Source organism: Canis lupus, chromosome 24, assembly GCF_011100685.1.
Source record: "Canis lupus familiaris isolate Mischka breed German Shepherd chromosome 24, alternate assembly UU_Cfam_GSD_1.0, whole genome shotgun sequence".
NCBI lineage: Eukaryota > Metazoa > Chordata > Mammalia > Carnivora > Canidae > Canis > Canis lupus.
Genome location: NC_049245.1, coordinates 29,627,120 through 29,642,368, shown reverse-complemented (window position 1 = coordinate 29,642,368; position 15,249 = coordinate 29,627,120).

The following is a 15,249-nucleotide window of genomic DNA, read 5'->3' as shown; positions in this document are numbered from 1 at the left end:
TACATTTTTAAAAATGGATTTGAAGTAGCCAAGATTGGAGGCTTTTAAAACCATAGTAAGAAGGTTGATATTGTCATCTAGGCAAAAATGATGTTGATGATAGTTTCCATCCAAAAGGCCATGAGGACAAAGAGAAGTGTATGTACTTGAGGGATATTCATGACAGAAGATTGTTGTATCAACAATTGACTATATGTAAGAGAAAGGCAGAGGGGGTATATCAAGGATATGGATGGAGATGTCATTCACAAAGGCAGGGAACACTTGGGGGTGAAATGGTTTGGGAGAAAGATGATGAGTTCAGCTTTGTACATTCACTCTAAGGTTAGCCAAGTCAAGATGTCTAGTAGGCGTTTGGATATATGGGTTTGGAATTCAGAAGAGTGTCAGCATAGAGATGATACCTGAGGTCATTAGACTAGATGAGATCATCTGGGAGGGCCAGGAAGAGCCTAGAAGAAAAGCCTTATTTTAGGGATGTGCCTGAGTTAGGAAGTGAATAGAAGATGAGGAAGTAGAGCATGGCAAGTTTAGACAAGTTGTTCAAGAGGTTTAGCTATAAACAGGAGGAGGAACCTAATGCAGTAATTAGAATAACCTGAGGTTAAGAGGGGTTTTGTTTGTTTTTTTGTTTATTTGGTTGTTTGAGAGAGCACAGGGGAGGAGCAAAGAGGGAGGGAGCAGGAGGAGGAAAGAAACTCAAGATGACTGTGCTGAGCCCAACACGGGGCTCAGTCTCAGGACCCTGAGATCATGACCTGAGCAGAAACCAAGAGTTGAACGCTTAACCAACTGAACCACACAGATGCCCCTGTTAGTCTGTTTTATGATGCGCACTACATACCTATTACTAATAAAAGAGTCTGTTGTTTTCCAGTTCAGGGTCTTTTGAATCATTCCCAACCCCTTTGACAAAGTGCTAGCACAAGTGAAACTGATATGCCTCCTTATCTTTCTGGGTGAGATAAGGAGGCAGGTCCCTTTGGAGGAGACACCTTCTTTTTGCCTCTCAGAAGCTATAGGCTGCTTCAAACCTCACCTTCAATATTCTGGAGCCATTCCCACCAGAACTCACTGGAGGATTGACTCAGAGAACTCGTTTTTCAGGATGGCTCATCCAAGTCCCTGGGGATATTCTCCTCCTGGCAGGGTCCAGTCGTGCCTTTCCAGGACTCTGTTGCAGGTACTGAGGAAGTGGTCTGCTGGATACCAGCTCTGGTGATAGAGCTAGAGAAAGATACCCACAGCTCAGGGGATGGACTGTTGCTTCTCTGTTTCTATGATGATGCCATAAAGTTCTACTAAGTTTTCCAGGTACCTGTTTGGTGCTAGGCTCTGGTAGTTCTGTGATGGCCTAGAGGAAGCACAGTCAAGAGGAGATGTGTAAATAAAGCATCAATCACAAGACAGTGTTCTGGGAGCTTTATAAGGTGGTCCTTGGCGCTGGGAAGCCAGGTAGACTCTTCCATTGGAGCCCCACCTCAAAGTTTTGATTGGCAGAAACTGGCAGAAAGCTCTAACTGTCTCTACCAACCCTGAGCCTGGGGGGAAATGGCAACATAATCTATTTCAAACTGATTTTTTTTTTTTCCTCTTCAGACTTTTCCATTTCTGGGGAGCATGTGTTTTCAGAACTGAGAGGCAGCATGTCAGGAAAATATTTGCACAAAACCTTACAGAATGTCCAGCCTTACAGAATGTCACCTTAAAAGCGAGAGAGGCCACCCTTGCTGAATGTTGAAAGACCCCTGAACTTGATCCTCACACCTCTTCCCTTCCTTCTCTCACTATCTCACCCATTCCTTTGGCTTTAAATAGCAATTACCTACAGAGAAGTCCTAAGTTCATACCTGTAATCAGGACCTTGTGCCCCGCCCCACCTTGGACTTGCCTATCCAGCAGCATACCCAGCATCGCTGTTTGGATTTCCAATGGGCTTCTTAAACACACACCTCAAATCCAACTCCTATCTTTCTTCCCACATTTGTCCCACCCTGGGTCTCCCTCATCACAGTTAATGGTTCAGACCAAGCCTTCGGAGTCACCCTTGACTTTCTCTTACCCACCTACTCCCATCTCTGATCTGTCAACAAATCGAGTGGACACTCCCTTCAAATATCCAGATGCTACACATCTCTCCCCATTCCCTCTGCTTCCACTTTAGCTGAACCTTCGTCATCACCACCTGGCTTAGTGCCAGAGCCTCCAAACTGGTTTCCCAGCCTCCACATTGTCTTTCCGTGGAACATCCTCAGATCAAGGATTCTCTTAAAATGTGAGAGCCTGTCATTGCAAAGCTCAAACCTCTCCAGTGGCTCCCATCTCACTCTGGATAGAAGCCAAAAACCTTACATTGGCCCCCAATGCCCTACCCCGCCTGCCTTCCTCCATAAGCCCCCTGACCACATCCGCTAGTGCCCTTCACCTTGACCATCCCTCTCCAGGCACACTGGCCTGCTTGCAACACCTATCACATACTACTCACCCTCCCACCTCATCACCTGTGCAGTTGAGGATCTTTCTGCTCTCAACATCCTTCCCCCAGAAATCACCAAGGCCTACTGCCCACCTCTTTCAGATCCTTAGTAAAGAATTTCCTTTTCAGTGAGACTTTTTCTGACTACTCTGTTTAAAATCACAACCCCCTCCTCTCATCACTTCCTCACTTTTAATCTCTACTTTCTTTGTTACCAAGGCACTTGTCACCATTTAAACTACCAAATATTTTACTCACTTGCTTATTGTTTTTTCCTCCTAGAATATAATCTTGACAAAGGCAGGGATTTTTTGTTTGTGTAATTTAGTACTGAATGTCTAGCATCTACAGCAGTGCCTGGCACACATAGGGTACTCAATTAATATTTGTTGAATAAATTAATTAATCCTGGGCTGCAATGAGCTCCTGGCACGTGTCAAACAGGGGCCTGGAATGTGCCAGGAAACTCCTTGTAGTGAGCAACATGATTATCATTTTGCAGATAAGGAGACAGAAGCTTGGAGAAGTATGAGTGTCCTTCCTCCCTGTTCCCATAGCAACCTGTGCATGTCCCTAGTACCTATCATTCTGCACTGTCATGGACCATTTCCTTGGACAGATGTAAGGCATTGGAGGTCAAGGACCATCTCTTAATCATTTTTGCATCTCTAGCACCTAGTAGAGCACTGGGCACATAGTAGATGCTTAAGAAATATTTGTTGCATGAATGAATGAATGAATGAATGAATGAAATCAGGACACAAACCCTCAACTGTCAGATCGCAAGGTCTCTACTCACCCCACTCTACCCTGGGATATCCCTAAGACAGCTACGGAACAGCTAAGTTCCCTTCCCATGGAAGAGTGCCTGTCTTGCACATCCTTAACCACAGAACCAGAAGTATTTCAGATGGAGAACACTGTACACTAGCTGACAGTTTTTCCCCATCACACCAGGCAAATGGAAAGTATTTCTCCACTCAATCCCTCTGCAGTTCCCTAGACACATGGTCAAGCTCTCTTTGTTCCACCTCCTACCCTCTACATCTGCAGTCTGCCACACAATTTTCCCCAACTTCAGCTGCTGGGTTGGGCTGCCTGCCCATCCATCCACTCACCCAGCCTTCAGCCAACAGCCTCTGCAAACCTTCTCCAGGCCACGGGGGTAACTGAGCCAACTACCTACCCTACCCCCACCCCACTGTGAGTTCAGTAGGTTTTCTCTGAGTCTCTCCTTTGCCTCTTCTTTCTAGACTCTCCTCCATCCCCCAAACCCATGTCTTAGCTTCATGGAGATGGCTCGCTCCATCCGTGGATGATTGTGGGCCTCTTCTCCCACCTGCTTCCCATTCTCTAAGATCAGTAATTCTTTTTTTAAAAGAAGATATATATATTTTAAAGATTCTATTTATTTATTCATGAGAGATACAGAGAGAGAGGCAGAGACACAGGCAGAGAGAGAGAAGCAGGCTCCATGCAGGGAGCCCGACGCAGGACTCCATCCCGGGTCTCCAGAATTACGCCCTGGGCCGAAGGCAGGCGCCAAACCGCTGAGCCACCCAGGTGTCCCAAAGATCAGTAATTCTTAAATGTGGGGGAGGTGTCATAGACGCCTTTCAGAAACTGATGTGGGGGACGCCTGGGTAGCTCAGCAGTTGAGCATCTGCCTTTGGCTCAGGGTGTGATCCTGGAGTCCCAGGATTGAGTCCCACATCAGGCTTCCTGCATGGAGCCCGCTTTTCCCTCTATCTATGTCTCTGCTTCATTCTCTGTGTCTCTCATGAATAAATAAATAAAATCTTAAAAAAAAAAAAAGAAACTGATGTAGGCTATAGGCTCTCTCCTTCCAAAAAACACGTATATTCCTAAATGCAGCATTTTGTATGGGTGTTCAAGTACATCCCAATTAAGAACTCCTCCTCTAGATGATCTCTTTTTCCTTCTCCCCTCCCCTCTAGATTTCTGGTTGTCGTTGGCTTCCAAATCAATCTACCCAGTCTCCTTTCAGAAGCAGAAACTTCTCCCTACCATATTATTATCAATACCATTATTGTTATTAACAGCAGCTACAAGATTTGAACATTTTTCATGCATCACCCAATTTCACCCTCTCAACAACCCCAAGGGGAAGGAACTATTATTGTCCTATCTTTCCAGATGAGAGAATTGCTTGGTCATATAGTTTGCCAATCTCCCCCCCACCCCACCCCACTGAGCTCTAAGTCTATGGTTTCTTTCCTCTGCCCCATGGTGTTTCCTATTTATTATAAACTGCTCTTTACTTTGACCTCCCCTATCTCCACCATATGAAGCCTACCTCCACCCCCCACCCCATGATGTGTTGCATGTTTTTGTTAACTGCTGCATGGTTAGTTTTGGTTTCTGGTTTTTTACCTCCACATCTTTACCACCTGAAATGCACTTTTTTTTTTTTTTTTATCACTTCCCCCAATCCTCTGAAACTCCCTCTCTCTCCCCTATCCATCCACGGCTTCAACTGACCACAGGTGGCTTTTTTGCAGTTGTTTGAGCACATGTGAGCCATGAAAAAAGTTTCATTTCCCCTCCCACTCTCAGCCCAGCTGTGCCAGTCTCTGTGATCTTTGCTGGCCCTAAATGGGACACTACAGCCACTTCTGACAGAAGGCCTTGGCACTTCTGGGACTGCCACACCCAAAATCCAGGTAAGAGGAAGGGAGGGCATATGTAGTTGATCACCAACTTTGTACCAGGCCCGTGCTTGGCATGGGGACACTGAACCCAATCTATAAAGGCCCTAGCTTCCAGGTTCTTCCAGGTATCCTATTGATAGCAACTTGGAGACTTTAAGATGATTGATCTGAATCCATCTGCTACCTGTCTATGGATGGCTAAGAGTCTCCAGCATGGCTAGCATCCAGCTGCCTGCTGAGCCAGCAAAAATGTTGTTCAGACCCTACCCGAGAAACACCTGGCTGTTGATTAACATCTTCCTCCTCAGCTCAAATCTTAGAACAGCTGGATAATTTTAGTTGTGTTAATCATAGTCACACTTTTGTTCTTAGTGTGATAAAGTAGTATATCATCACAAAAGCAATTTCTAAAACTGTTCATCAAAATGCAGTCTACATACAAATAAGTGCACATATCAAAACTATGCAGCTTGGCCGAATTTTCACTGACTGAACATCTGTGTAACCTCCACCTAATCAAGAAACAATTTGCTAGCACCCCACACCCCCTTAGTACTTCCTATCATTAACCTAAGGTAACCACTGTCCTGATGACTTCTAATAGCACACATTGGTCTTGCCTGGTCTTGTCTACAAAAGCAATCATATTTTTTAGATTTTGTTTATTTATTTGAGAGAGAGAGAGTGAGAGCGTGCATGGGGGTAGGAGGTAGGGATAGGCAGGAGAAGGAGAGAATCTCAAGCAGACACCACACTGAGTGCAGAGCCCGATGCAGGGCTTGATCTCACAACCCTGAGATCGTGACCTGAGCTGTAATCAAGAGTCAGATACTTTTTTAAAAATTTTTATTTATTTATGATAGTCACAGAGAGAGAGAGAGAGAGGCAGAGACATAGGCAGAGGGAGAAGCAGGCTCCATGCACTGGGAGCCCGACGTGGGATTTGATCCCGGGTCTCCAGGATCGCACCCTGGGCCAAAGGCAGGCGCCAAACTGCTGCGCCACCCAGGGATCCCAAGAGTCAGATGCTTAACTAACTGAGCCACCCAGGAGTCCCACACAAAAGCAATTTTATTTATTTATTTTTAAAGATTTTATTTATTTATTCATGAGAGACACATAGAGAGAGACAGAGAGAGAGAGAGAGAGAGAGAGGCAGAGACACAGGCAGAGGGAGAAGCAGGCTCCATGCAGGGAGCCCAATGAGGGACCCAATCCAGGGACTCCAGGACCACCCTGGGCCAAAGGCAGGCACTAAATCGCTGAGCCACCCAGGGATCCCCCAAAAGCAATTTTTTTTCTATTTTTTATTTTTTAATTTTTTCCCCCAAAAGCAATTTTAAAAGAAGTGGACCATCTTCTTGTTTACCCTGCGGCACATATTTTGATTGATTGAGGATTGATCAATTCAGTTAGTGACTGACCAGATGTCAACTATATGCCAAATGGATCAAGAATCTTCTGAATTGAGGGGCACCTGGGTGGCTCAGTCAGGTAAGCATCTGATTTTTGATTCCGGCTCAGTTCATGATTTCAGAGTTGTGCAATGAAGCCCTGCATTTTACTTCACCCTTAGCAGGGAGTCTGCTTGGGATTCTCTCTCTCCCTCTCTCTCTGCCTCTCCCATCCCCTATAAATCAATCAATCAATCAATCAATCAATCAATCTTTAAAAAAAAAATCTTCTGAATTGAACCAAGGGCCTGTAGCCTCTAAGGGCCTTTAGCTATAAACTGACCTTCTATTGGGGCTCTGGAATCTCAAAGTATGTTCTTAACAAAGGGCCTAACACATGTCTGCATGTGCATCTGATCACTTTCTCTATAGTTCAAATTCTCATGCCCACTGCTATTCTTTTTCTTTTTTTCTGTTTAGTTCTGAAGGAGTGAAATTAGAGACTCTAGAAAACACTCTGTGCTCCAGAACTCCAGCCTTGATCACTCCTAGTGGTGGAGAAATCATGATCTCCTAAAACTATTTATTGCATTTTCCAGGCAGATCAGACAAATTAGGTTTTGTTTTTTAGATTTTATTTATTTATTTATTCATGAGAGACACAGAGAGAAAGGCAGAGACATAGGCAGAGGGAGAAGCAGACTCCTCGAGGGAAGCCCAATGTGGTACTCCATCCCAGAACCCTAGGATCACAACCTGAGCCAAAGGCAGACACCCAACCCACTGAGCTACTCAGGTGCCCCCGGACAAATTAGTTTTTAAACTATTTAAACACACACACACACACACTCACACACACACACACACACACACACACACACACCCCTGGAAAACTTTCTTGTTTGAGCTCAAATATGCTATAAATTTTTGATCATGGATTCTAGCCCTATCTTCTGTAGCCTCCCAGAGTTAGTTAATTCAATAATCAGGCTTTGGGTGCTTTCTCTGTGCCAGGCTCAGAGGTGCATGAGGTGGGCTTCCAGCATCCTGAATTCTTTCTGTAGGGACCCTGGTATTTATTGAGTCAGGGAGGTGGCTAAACTAACATTTACCAAAGAACATTCTAGTGGATGCTAATCCCCAGAAATACTTTATGAAAATAGAGCTCTGAGCTCAAATGAGTTGGGTAAATTCTATATACTCTTTGGTCTGTTTCTCGTATCACATCTTACTTTAGCTCGGATAAGACTCTGGGAGGTTCTGAAGCATAGAAATCCTATTTCACTTTGTCAATGTTTTCAAGACTTATTTGACTTAGAATCCTTTTTCTATAGAATGCCTATGAATATTTCTCAGGATTAGTGTCCCATAGAACAGGACACAGGCCAATTAGCTTTAGGCATCCTCCAAAAACTGCACTGTCCAATCTGGCAGCCACCAGCACGTGGGAATATCAAACACTTGAAATGTGGCTAGTCCAAACAGAGACGTGCTGTGAATATAAAATATACAGATTTTGAAGTCTTAGTACAAAAAGAAAATTAAACATCCATAACTTTAAATTGATTATATGGGGGAATAAGACTATTTTTATTTTTTTATTTTATTTTTTAAAGACTTTTATTTATTTATTTTTAATTTAATTTTTTTAAAGAAATGGGCTTCTTTTTTTTTTTTTTTAAGATTGTATTTATTTATTCATGAGATACACAGAGAGAAAGAGGGCAGAGACACAAGCAGAGGGAGAAGCAGGCTCCATGCAGGGAGCCTGATGTGGGATTCAATCCTGGGTCTCCAGGATCACACCCTGGACTGAAGGCGGAGCTAAACTGCTGAGCCACCTGGGCTGCCCCAAGAGTATTTTTTAAATACCAGGTTGAAATGTATTATTAAAATTAATTTCATCTGTTTCTTTTTCCTTTTGAAAATGGGATTACTAGAAAATGTGTAGTTATCCATGCGGCATGCATTATATTTCCATTGGAGAATGCTGCCCCAGCCTTCTCTGCCTGTCATTAAGGTTAACTTGCCTACACGGGGGCACATGCAGGGGAGGGGCTGGTGGCGTCATGGAGGAAGTACAGGGGAACTGTGGGAATTCATTGAAGGGGCAGCTCATGAAGCCTAAGGGGGGTGGTCAGGAAGTGGTGACTAAGCTGAGACCTGAAAGATGAGAAGGAGTTAGCCTGGGGAAGGCAGCAAAAATAGCATGTGCCAAGACCTTGAAGTGAAAGAAGAACTGTGGGTATTCCAGGACATCTGAGGCATGGGGGCAGAGGGTAGGGACTGACCCAATATGAGACCAGAGAGGGCAGTGAGGGCCAAGATTTGTTGGGGGGGGGGGTGGCTGGGAAGCTGAAGTAAGAGGTTTCTCTTAGGATACTGAGAAGCCACTGAGGATTTTCGGTTGGGTGACGCTAGGCAGATTTGCATTTTAGAACGATCCCCCTGATGTTAGGATGGGACATAGATGGGTATAGAGATAGAACTGGAGGCAGAATGGCTGATTCTGAAGTTATTGGAGTTATCTAGGAAGGACACAATAAAGGTCTGGACAATGCTACAAATCCTGGAATTACGGAAACCCAGTGTCTGGGAGGGAGGGTCAGAGTTGGGACCATGGTCCAGGCTGCTACTTGATGGGACCAGGGGAGAGGGTGGAGTCAAGGATGATATTCTAGTTTCTGAGTAGTGAGGCTGTGATGGGGCACAGAAGTCTGTGGGAAGGGAGGGTGGTGAGTTTAGGATCATTCCATTGGGTTTGGGAAGCATATGGGGTATACACATGGGCATGCTCAAGGCAAAGTGGATTTCCAGGTCTGAGCTCAGAAGACAGTTTCATGGTGAAGGAGGGTGACAAGAAACATCTCCTCTATGAGCCTTAGGTTCCTTATCTGCAAACTGGGGATGTGATCCACTTCTCATAGTGTGATGAGCAAATGATGTAGTGTGTTGAATGTGCCTGGTACTGCACAGGCTCACATGAAGTGTTTAGAGAATATTGGCTCTTTGTTTCAGATGGTCTATCATCCCCATTTCCTACAGGATCCAGCCCATCAAGACTTTCTAGCTATCGTTTTGCTCTCCAGTACCCGCGGGCCTGCACCCGTGTTTTTGAAGTTTCCAATGCTAGTGATAGAAAAAGTTGCTGGAAAAAGTTGGGGACATAGGGAGTGAAGGTAGCTTGCCCTCCCTGGGTAGCCCTAGAGTTGTAAGGGACTGAGCAGTCAGTGGTGTGAAATGAAGACTCTGTACTGGCTCCTGGCCCCCACCCTGCCCAGCAAACCAATAAACCTTGCTGTATGCTAAGTTCCAGTTTCTTTATGGGTTCAAGGAGAAGCCTATCAGCTGGCCCCTCCTCTGGTTCTGTATCTGCCTTCTTGCTCCCAGAAAGCCTCTTTCCTTCTCTTGACCCACAGAAGACATCACTTCCTTGAAGATTTGGCTCACTGTGGGCCTCCTGGCGGCTCCTTCCTGGGGCAAAGGGCCAAAATCCTGACAAGATTAAGAAGAGGCTTTGGGACTGGGCCAGGCTGGGAAAACAGGAAGGATGACGAACTAAACCCCCCTCCTTCTGGGGCTTGTTTATTCCAGTTTTTCCTCAGCTGAGTTTTCTGAACACACAGTAACCCTTGACTTTTCATCCAGTGCCCAGCCTCTGGCCCCACAGCACCAAATGCACCCTTTGGTCATGAAGCTCATGGGACGGGCTTGCTCCTGTGCCCTCTTGGCCAACTGCATCAAACTCCTGGAAAGCAGGACAAGCACAGATATATCTTTACTAAGTGCCTACCACAATGTTCCCCAGAAAAAACTGTCCTGTCACACAAGACTCTCCATCCCCCCAGGGTAAGCAATGTTCTTCCCATTTCCAGCTGTGGAAACTGAGGCTCAGGGCGGTGACCCGAAGTCACTCAATGTATTGGCGTTGGATCCAGAAATGGGGAAAGATGGAGGAAAGAAAGGACATCCTAACAATAAAGAGCTTATCTTTTGGGGCACCTGGCTGGCTCTATTGGAGGAGGGTGGTTTCTTGATCTCGGGATCATGGGTTCAAGTCCTACATTGGCTGTAGAGATTACGTAAATAAATAAACTTTAAAAAATAAAAAAGAGCATATCTTTTGGAGGCTGACTGAACTCAATTGGTTTGGATTCTGACTCTGCCACTTGCTGCCTGTGGAATTTGGGCAGGTTCCTAGTAAGAGGCCGGGTGGGGTAGTGGTTCAGAACACAGGCTCTGGAATTAAATGTCAGTTCCTCCATCTGCTTGTTATATGACCTTGGGTGAGTTTCTTCGCCTCTCTGCACTTTACTTTCCACAGCTGTAAAACAGGTTAATAATAGCTTCTACCACATCAACTTGTTGTGCGGATTAAACGTGATAATCCATGTGGAACACTTAGCACAGTGCTTGGCCCATGGGCCAGCTCCATCCATGTCAGCTACGGGAGGCATGGACACAGAGCTCGTTGACTCTGGCTGCCACCTGTTCCCCAGCCTGTCACCCACCAGTCGCCCTGGGGGCTCGCTCAGCAGCCCTCCACGTGTGGTAGGCGCTTACTGGCATGCCGACAGGAGGAGTGCTTGGGAATTGACTCAGTGTTTCTGAAAACAGGCTTCTGACAACGTGTGGGAATAGGATTCCGAAGGAAGATGATTTTCAGGAGTTTCCCAACCAACCGGCAAGTGATGGCTTTTTGCACGCTAGTGCACACTTAAAATATTTCCAGACTCTTTTTTTTCTCTTTCTCATTGTAGAAGAAACTTATTCTCACTGTGGCCTCTTCAAATGTTACATAAAGATATAAGGCAGAAGGGTTAAAAGTCCTAAGAAATCCTGCTTCAAAAGGGGTGCCTAGTGTTTATCTGAGGCATGTTCTTCCAGACTTTTCCTATGCCTATGCCTAGTTTTTGAGCTCTGCTGTGGGGCCCACTCTATTCCGTGTTAGACACTGCAGGGCCCCCGCAGAATGGAGATGATTGTCTGTACCTTAGGGGCGGGCACAGTTGGGGCGGGCCACAGAATTTCATGGAACACTTAATCAGCAATTAAAGCCACCATTGTACCCATGACTCATTCTCTTAGCACGCATTTAACATTCGGTGCTCTGAGACCCGGAAATGACGAATCAAGGTCCTAGTTGGCTTCAGAGAGAGAACTGAGATTGAATCTGCAAGACCCTCTGGCGTATCTGCCCCCTGATTCTGTTCCTGTCGGGCAAGAGTTGGCAAGAGGGCAGAATGGGTAATACCAACCCTGCCCCTGAGAAGACCATACTCCCTCTGTTTGGGGAACTGAGCCTAAGGAGCCAGGCGGGCTGGTCTTACCACAGACAGTTTCTGTGACCTTGGGCAAATTACTTCCCTTCTCTGCGCCTCAGGTTCTTCACCAAATAAGGAGACTCTTCCTGCCTTGAAAGGTACTTTCTTCATCCATTCATTCAATGGTTCATTCACTTATACACCCTCTTATTTTCTAAGAGTGTGAGGGGATTACTCAGTAAACATGGCCATCTAGGGGGAAAAAGAGTTGGGTCCTACGTAGATTGTGTTACTGTTCAGCAAATATTTACTTCCTCCAGCCGTCCTCAGAGTGGGAAGATTATACTTCCGCACTCTGTTGATGTTGGACTTGGCCACGTGACTTATTTTGGCTAAAAGAATATGTGTGGAAGAGGCCAGCCCCAAGACACCGAGTATTTCCATTTGCCCATCTTGAGCAACTGTCCTCGGCCATGAGAACTGTGAGTCCCAGGTACTGGCAGCTATTCCAGCCTGGACTCAGAATGAGAAGAAGCTCAACTCAGCCAAGGGAGCCCTCATGAACCCCGGCTGACCTGCAGACCCCTGGGTGAGAGAAGAATGTTTCTCAGAGTACATTGAGTTTCTGGAAGCTGTTTTTTTGTGGAGCATTGTTGCACCAAAACCTGGCCGATGTGGATACCTAGCTCACCCCTTACTCTGACTTTAGCTTGGATCCGAGGAAGGATTCTCTGACTGGGTAATACTTGACCTGAGATGGGAATGTTGAGAAGGAGCTAGTTGTAGGGCGATTTCGGGGGAAGTGTTCTAGGCAGAGGGAATAGCAGCAACACCATGGTCCTGAGGCTGGAGGAATCTTGGCCTCTTCAACAATAGAATTAAGGCCAGTTGGCTGGATTGTTTGGTAAGGGAGAGGAAAGAGGTCTGAGCTCTAGACTCACGTGTTCAATGGGGAATTTCAATTTCTACTTGGAATCTAGCAGACACTTGGAACTCAAAATATCAGCCCCAAAGCTGAACTCCTGATCTTCTCCTGAACCCATCCTTTTCTTTTTCATTTCCCTATCTCAATCCCCCTCCTACCCAGTCACCCAAACTGGTAGGCTGGACCTCATTCCTAACTCCTCCCTCTCCCTAAATCCCCACAGTCAATCCATCCTCAAGTCTTTCCACTTCTACCCTGCTCACTCTCTCAGATCTGTCCACTTCTTTCCACTTCCATGGAGATTATCCCAGTGGAAACCACTACCATCTCTCGCTTGGACGACAGCATTAACCATTTCTGGTTAGTGGAGCTCTGGTTAATGGACCAATGCTGTCTCCATTCTTAGCCTCCTCCAGCCAGTAATCCACATGGCAGTCAGTGGTCTTATTTAAAAACAAAATATCTCTCTAATAAGTGAAAGATTAAACAAACTGTAGCACAACCATACGATGAAATATCGTTCAGTTATAAAAAGGAGTGAGTTATGGGGCACCTGGGTGGCTCAGTTAGTTAAGTGTCCAACTCTTGATCTCAGCTCAGGTCTTGATCTCAGGGTCATGAATTCAAACCCTGCATTGGATCCTACTTTAAAAAAGAAGAGTCAAAAAAAAAAAAAAAAAAAAAAAAAAAAAAAAAAAAAAAAGAAGAGTCAGTTAAGTTCTGGAGATAGATGATGGTGATGGTCGCACAACAATGTCGATATACTTAATTCCACTGAATTGTACATGTAGACATGGTTGAAATGATAAACTTTGTTATGTATATTTTACACCCCCCTCACACACAAAAGAATAAATTTCCAAACCATGGAAAAACATGTAGGAACCTTAAATGCATATTGCTAAGTGAAAGAAACCAGTCTCAATAGGTTACATACTATCTGATTCTAATTATATGACATTCTGGAAAAGGCTAGACTGTGGGGGCAGTGAGAGGGAGGATGTGGGGGGAGGGGCAGGAGAGGGATGGATAGGTCAAGCACAGAGTATTTTTAGGGCAGTAAAACTGTTCTGAATGATATTGTAATGCTGAACCTGTATTGTTATACATTTGTCAAAACTCAACAAACTACATAATGCAGAGTGGACCTGAATGTACGGCATGGACTTTAGCCCATAAAAACCCCCACAAAAACAGACACATCAAGTTTCATGTCTCTTCTGTTTATTTTATTTTAGCTTTTATTTATTTATTCATGAGAGACACACAGAGAGAGACAGAGATATAGGCAGAGGGAGAAGCAGGTTCCCTGCAAGGAGCCTGATGCGGGATTCGATCCCTGACCCTGGGATCATGCCCTGAGCCAAAGGCAGATGCTCAGCCTCTGCACCACCGAGGTGCCCCATGACTCCTGTGTTTAGATTTTCCAATGTTTGCCCTTCCAATCTGGCCTACAAAGGTTTGGTCCTCCTTCCCCCTGGCTTATTCCCTGCTACTCTTTGGAGCACAGTGTAAATGCCACTTCTGAGAAGCTTTCTTTCATCCCTCAAAGTAGATCAGTCCCTGTCATTTTACCAGCCCCATAGATTCTGTTTTTCAACTGCAGCATTTGCACATTTTTAGTGAGGCAGTTAACTGTATTTACTTGAGTAATGGCTGTCTGGTAAGGCCCACGAAGGCAGAGGTCATGTCTGTCTTCACCACCCTCTTATTTTTAGTGCTTGGCTAGTGCCTGGTCCATAATAGAGCTCAGCAAATGTGTGGCTGGACACAGTTTCAAACAAAAAGGTCATATATATTTCCATGTATATGAAATACCCAGAATAGATAAATCCACAGAGACAGAAAACAGTTTGTTGCCAATGGCTGAGGGGAGGGAGGAAATGAGGGACTGCCTAGTGAATGTGTCCTTTTGGGGATGAAATATTTTGGAAATTGATATGGTGGTTGTATGACATTGTGAATATACTAAATGCTGCTGAATTTTATATATATATATTTTTTTTAAAGATAGATTTATGTATGTTGTTTGTATATATGTATGTATTTATTTATAGAATGTGCCAGTGGTGGGAGGAGCAGAGGGAGAGAGAATCTCAAGCAGACTCCCTGCTGAGTGCAGAGTGTGGGGGTCAGTTTCAAGACTCTGAGATCTTGACCTGAGTGGAAATCAAGAGTCAAGATGCTTAACCAACTGAGCCACTCAGGCACCCCTGAACTGCGTATTTTTAAATGGTTCATTGTATTTTTTAAAAATTTTATTTATTTATTCATTCATGAGACACACACACACACACACACACACACACACACACACACACAGAGGCAGAGACACAGGCAGAGGGAGAAGCAGGCTCCACGCAGGGAGCCCAACGTGGGACTCGATCCCGGGTCTCCAGGATCATGCCCTGGGCTGAAGGAGGTGCTAAACCACTGAGCCACCCGGGCCCTGGTTCATTGTATCTTGAGTGAACTCCACCTCAATTTGAAAAATAGTTTGGAGCAATAACCAGTGTCT